At 56.5% G+C, this 6,000-nt stretch overlaps 1 protein-coding gene across 2 annotated transcripts in view; it reads left to right on the top strand.

The window, feature by feature from the left end:
* Positions 1 to 383: 383 nt before the first annotated feature.
* LOC146782966 (phospholipid scramblase 2-like) overlaps positions 384 to 6,000 on the top strand; it is a 221,511-nt gene continuing 215,894 nt past the window's right edge. The window contains exon 1 of one of the 2 annotated variants that reach the window (XM_085640143.1): positions 384 to 506. The gene's annotated coding sequence lies outside the window, so the exon portion shown is untranslated. Of the gene's footprint in view, positions 507 to 1,276; positions 2,452 to 6,000 lie in introns of those variants that run through there. The other variant, XM_085640144.1, reaches the window with a different exon arrangement.

Raw genomic sequence — 6,000 nt, 5'->3', positions numbered from 1 at the left:
ATACATATATATATATATCACTCTCTCAGTTTTGAAGTTCTCAAAAAATGTTTGTTATTGTACAAAATATTTTGTTTTAAGTACAGCTAACAATCGCACTGCTCTCCCTTTCCACTGCCTGTCAGGCCCCCTCCATGCCCTGCTCACACCCCCCAGACTTGCTGACCAAGCTTCGCCTCTCCCTCTTCAGCTCTCAGTCCCCTCTCCTCCTGCCTCAAGGGTCGCGCCTCTCCCTCCTCAGCTCCCCAGTCCCTCCAACACCTGCCCCCAGTCCTCACCCTGAGCACTCACATTCCCACTTCCCAGGCCCCAGAAGACACGCCCCTTTTGGCGTCGGGGCTTCTCATTGGTCCGCTGTCCACAGCCCCGCCCCTGGGGTGGAAACCACACAACAGGAAAATATTCTTCACGAAGAAAGGGCAGCTGCGGTGCCTGAGCTGAGGGGTCGGCGGGGGTAGAGGAGGGCCAGGAACCCCGCCAAGAGCGACGGGACCTGCTTCTGCAAGGTAAGGAGGGCATAGGGGCCCATATTACAAGACCCCCCCCCCTCTATGGAAAAGAGCAGAGGGGCCCCCAGGTTACAAGATTCTCCCCCCCCCCCCCTCCGGAGAAGAGCACATGGCCCCCTGGTTAAAAGAATCCCCTCCCTGGACAAGAGCACAGGGCCCCCAGGTTACAAGACCCTCTCCCTGGAGGAGAAGAGCACAGGGGCCCCAGGTCATAAGTTCCTGTCCCTGGAGGAAAGGAGCAAGGGGGGGGAGGGCTGGTTACAAGAACCCCCTCCCTGGAGGAGAAGAGCACAGGGGGCCCCAGGTTACAAGACCCCCTCCTCCCCCGAGGAGACTGACAGACAGAGGCCTGTGGCAGGCGCAGGGGAGTGACCAGGAGTGAGAGCAAACACTGATATGTGGCGGTGCAAACGAGGGGTGGGGGGGGGGGCATACTGGAGCGTTCCCCAACCCCTGCTCCACGGTTAGGGGGATAGTTAATTTAAATATCTAGCTATCCGTAGCTGTCATGTTATGCCAGACACTCTCAGAATGCCCTACTGTCCAGCCATGAATCATTGTACATATATGTTTCTCTGATCTCCCTTTAACACGCCGCGCGCCCCGAACCCCCACCATTGAAAGTTGTGAATGGAGGAGAGAGCCGCGTGAGGTGTCTCGAGTCATTGTAAAGCAGTGTAATGTAAATACAGTCTGGCGAGCGGTTACTATGGTGCAGCCTCGGGGGAGGGGTCTTTCCTGTCTCTTTGGCTGTCTTACGTCTGTCTGTTGGCCTGACGATGTCATCCTGGTGTAAGCGCAAGACCCGAGCTGGGGGCCAAGTACAGTCTGTGGCGCGCGCGGGGTCTGCTCCCCGTGACCCCTCTTTTGTTTCTGGGTGTTACATTTCTCCCAGTTGGTGCCTGCATAGCACCTTGAAGCGGGGGCGCCCCGTACACAGCTATGTATGCATTCTAATTCAGCCACTATACAGCGCCCTGCAGATTCCGGTGGCTCTGCAGCGCTTTAAACAACAAGCGTGGGCGAGCGAAATCAAACACAGGGGGGTTTGTTCGGATATTTCAGCGTCTATGAGAAGTGGAGGGTCCCATGCAGGGCATTGAGGATTGTCTAACTTGCACCACCACACGAAGCCCCCCGCCCCTCTTTCATCAGCTGAGGGGCGTGTCCTGGCAGAAGTGATTCATAACAGGGGCGGATCCTGTTCGAGGTGTGGCGAGTGACTGCTTCCCTCAGAAGCCACAGGGAGGGACATGCTGGCGCTGTGCAGAAAAAGACTTCCTACAAAGCCACAGAGAGGGACCTGCTGGACCTGTGGGAAACGAGACTTCCTAGAAAGCCACAGGGAGGGACGTGCTGGACCTATGGGAAACGAGACTTCCTAGAAAGCCACAGTTAGGGACGTGCTGGACCTGTGGGGAAAGAGACTTCCTAGAAAGCCACAGGGAGGGACGTGCTGGACCTGCGGGGAAAGAGACTTCCTACAAAGCCACAGGGAGGGACGTGCTGGACCTGTGCAGGGTGAGACTTCCTACAAAGCCACAGGGAGGGACGTGCTGGCGCTGTGGAAAAGGGCAAGCTGCGTCTCTGGAGACAGCACAGCTTCCCAAGCAACCTCATGGATGGACTGGTTGGGGCTTTGGAGATCAAGGAAACATTATTTAGAAACCACAGGAAATGACGTACTGCAGTATGGAGAAAAAGAAAATAAAGCAGGGAATATTTCTACCACGAGTGACCTGCTGGTGCTGTGGCACTGGAGACCAAAAAAGAGTTTCCTGCAACGACCACAAGGAGCGAAATGAGAAAAAAAAATCTGGGAGCCCATTAACATGTTCTGTATTAGCTGCCAGATCTGACTGGACCCCCCCTCATTTCCGGCTCTGACAAGGAGAGGCTGTTGGGGCTCTGGAAGCTGAAGACTTTTCTGTCGAAACTGCAGGTAAGGACAAGCCAGGGCCATGGATACAGAGGTTCCTGTAGAAGCCACAGGTAGGGACAAGCCGAGGCCCTGGATACAGAGGTTCCTGTAGAAGACAAAGATGAGGACATGCCGGGGCCCTGGATACAGAGAAATCCCTCTGGAAGCCACAGGTGAGACATGCAGGGGCCGCGGATGCAGAGAGGTTCCTGCAGAAGCCACAGGTGAGACATGCAGGGGCCATGGATACAGAGAAGTCCCTGCAGAAGCCACAGGTGAGATGCAGGGGCATGAATACAGAGACGTCCCTGTAGAAACCACAGGTGAGACATGCAGGGGCTGTGGATACAGAGACGTCCCTGCAGAAGCCACAGCTGAGACATGCAGGGGCTGTGGACACATAGAGGTCTCTGTAGAAGCCACAGGTGAGACATGCAGGGGGCGTGGATACAGAGAAGTCCCTGCAGAAGCCACAGGTGAGACATGCAGGGGCCATGGATACAGAGACATCCCTGTAGAAGACACAGGTGAGACATGCAGGGGCCATGGATATAGAGAGATTCCTGCAGAAGCCACAGGTGAGACATGCAGGGGCCATGGCTATATAGAGATTCCTGCAGAAGCCACAGGTGAGACATGCAGGGGCCGTGGATACAGAGACGTCCCTGCAAAAGCCACAGGTGAGACATGCAGGGGCCGTGGATACAGAGACGTCTCTGCAGAAGCCACAGGTGAGACATGCAGGGGCCGTGGAGACATAGAGGTCCCTGTAGAAGCCACAGGTGAGACATGCAGGGGCCATGGATACAGAGACGTCCCTGTAGAAGCCACAGGTGAGACATGCAGGGGCCATGGATACAGAGAAGTCCCTGTAGAAGCCACAGGTGAGACATGCAGGGGCCATGGATACAGAGAAGTCCCTGTAGAAGCCGCAGGGGACGTGGATGCAGAGAGGTCCCTGCAGAAGCCACAGGTGAGATGCAGGGGCATGAATACAGAGACGTCCCTGTAGAAACCACAGGTGAGACATGCAGGGGCTGTGGATACAGAGACGTCCCTGCAGAAGCCACAGCTGAGACATGCAGGGGCTGTGGACACATAGAGGTCTCTGTAGAAGCCACAGGTGAGACATGCAGGGGGCGTGGATACAGAGAAGTCCCTGCAGAAGCCACAGGTGAGACATGCAGGGGCCATGGATACAGAGACATCCCTGTAGAAGACACAGGTGAGACATGCAGGGGCCATGGATATAGAGAGATTCCTGCAGAAGCCACAGGTGAGACATGCAGGGGCCATGGCTATATAGAGATTCCTGCAGAAGCCACAGGTGAGACATGCAGGGGCCGTGGATACAGAGACGTCCCTGCAAAAGCCACAGGTGAGACATGCAGGGGCCGTGGATACAGAGACGTCTCTGCAGAAGCCACAGGTGAGACATGCAGGGGCCGTGGAGACATAGAGGTCCCTGTATAAGCCACAGGTGAGACATGCAGGGGCCATGGATACAGAGACGTCCCTGTAGAAGCCACAGGTGAGACATGCAGGGGCCATGGATACAGAGAAGTCCCTGTAGAAGCCACAGGTGAGACATGCAGGGGCCATGGATACAGAGAAGTCCCTGTAGAAGCCGCAGGGGACGTGGATGCAGAGAGGCTCCTGCAGAAGCCACAGGTGAGACATGCAGGGGCCGTGGATATAGAGACGTCCCTGTAGAAGCCACAGGTGAGACATGCAGGGGCCATGGATACAGAGAAGTCCCTGCAGAAGCCGCAGGTGAGACCTGCAGGGGCCATGGATATAGAGAGGTTCCTGCAAAAGCCACAGGTGAGACATGCAGGGGCCATAGATACAGAGAAGTCCCTTTAGAAGCCACAGGTGAGACATGCAGGGGCCCTGGATACAGAGAAGTCCCTGTAGAGGCCACAGGTTGGGACATGCTAGCACCGTGCAACACTGAAAGGTTCCTGTGGAAGCCACAATTTGGGACTTGCTAGCACAGTGTACGCCGAGAGCTTCTTGTAGAAGCCACAGATAGGCATGCTGGGACCGTGGACACAGACAGCTTCCCGCAGCAGCTACGGAATTTTGAAGCTGTTTGTATCCACAGCCCCAGCATGTCCCAATCTGTGGCTTCTGCAAGAAGGTGTCTGTGACCACGGTCCCTCCATGTCCCAACCTGTGGTTGCCGAACGTAGCTCTCTGTGTCCATGGTGCTCGCATGTCCCTACCTGTGGCTTCTGTGGGAAGCTCGTAGTGTCCACGGTCTCAGCATGTCCCTACCTGTGGTTTCTGTGGGAAGCTCCTGGGGTCCACGGTCCCAGCATGTCCCTACCAGTGGATATGTGAGAAGCTCCCTGTGTCCACGGTCCCAGCATGTCCCTACGTGTGGATATGTGAGAAGCTCCCTGCGTCCACGGTCCCAGCATGTTCCTAACTGTGGCACTGCAGGAAGCTGTGTCTCCACGGGCCCAGCATATCCCTACCTGTGGCTTCTGCTGGAAGCAGTTTGTGTTTCCATGGTCCCAGCATGTCCCACCTGTGGCTTCTGTGGGAAGCTCACAGTGTCCTCATTCCCAGCATGTCCCACCTGTGGCTTCTGCGGGAAGCTGTCTGTCCACGGGCCCAGCATGTCCCACCTGTGGCTTCTGCTGGAAGCTCTTGGCATCCACGGGCCCAGCATGTCCCACCTGTGGCTTCTGTGGGAAGCTCTCTGCATCCACGTTCGCAGCATGTCCCTACCTGTGGCTGGTGCGGGAAGCTCACAGTGTCCACATTCCCAGCATGTCCCACCTGTGGCTTCTGCAGGAAGCTCTCGGCATCCACAGTCCCAGCATGTCCCGACCTGTGGCTTCTGCTGGAAGCCCACAATGTCCACGTTCCCAGCATGTCCCACCTGTGGCTTCTGCTGGAGGCTCTGGGCGTCCACGGTCCCAGCATGTCCCTACCTGTGGCTTCTGCTGGAAGCTCACAGTGTCCACGTTCCCAGCATGTCCCACCTGTGGCTTCTGCTGGAGGCTCTGGGCGTCCACGGTCCCAGCATGTCCCTACCTGTGGCTTCTGCTGGAAGCTCACAGTGTCCACGTTCCCAGCATGTCCCACCTGTGGCTTCTACAGGAAGCTGTCTGCATCCATGGTCCCAGGATGTCCCTACCTGTGGCTTCTACTGGAAGCTCACAGTGTCCACGTTCCCAGCATGTCCCACCTGTGGCTTCTACAGGAAGCTTTCTGCGTCCATGGTCCCAGCATGTCCCTACCTGTGGCTTCTGCTGGAAGCTCTCGGCGTCCACGGTCCCAGCATGTCCCTACTTGTGGCTTCTGCTGGAAGCTCACAGTGTCCACGTTCCCAACATGTCCCACTTGTTGCTTCTACAGGAAGCTGTCTGCGTACATGGTCCCAGCATGTCTCTACCTGTGGCTTCTACTGGTAGCTCACCGTGTCCACGTTCCCAGCATGTCCCACCTGTAGCTTCTACAGGAAGCTGTCTGCGTCCATGGTTCCCAGCATGACCCTACGTGTGGCTTCTGCTGGAAGCTCACAGTGTCCACGTTCCCAACATGTCCCACTTGTTG

This window comes from Triturus cristatus, chromosome 12 (assembly GCF_964204655.1).
Source record: "Triturus cristatus chromosome 12, aTriCri1.1, whole genome shotgun sequence".
Taxonomy (NCBI): domain Eukaryota; kingdom Metazoa; phylum Chordata; class Amphibia; order Caudata; family Salamandridae; genus Triturus; species Triturus cristatus.
The sequence above is the reverse complement of the archived record's forward strand: the minus strand, read 5'-3'. Positions and strand labels throughout refer to the sequence as shown.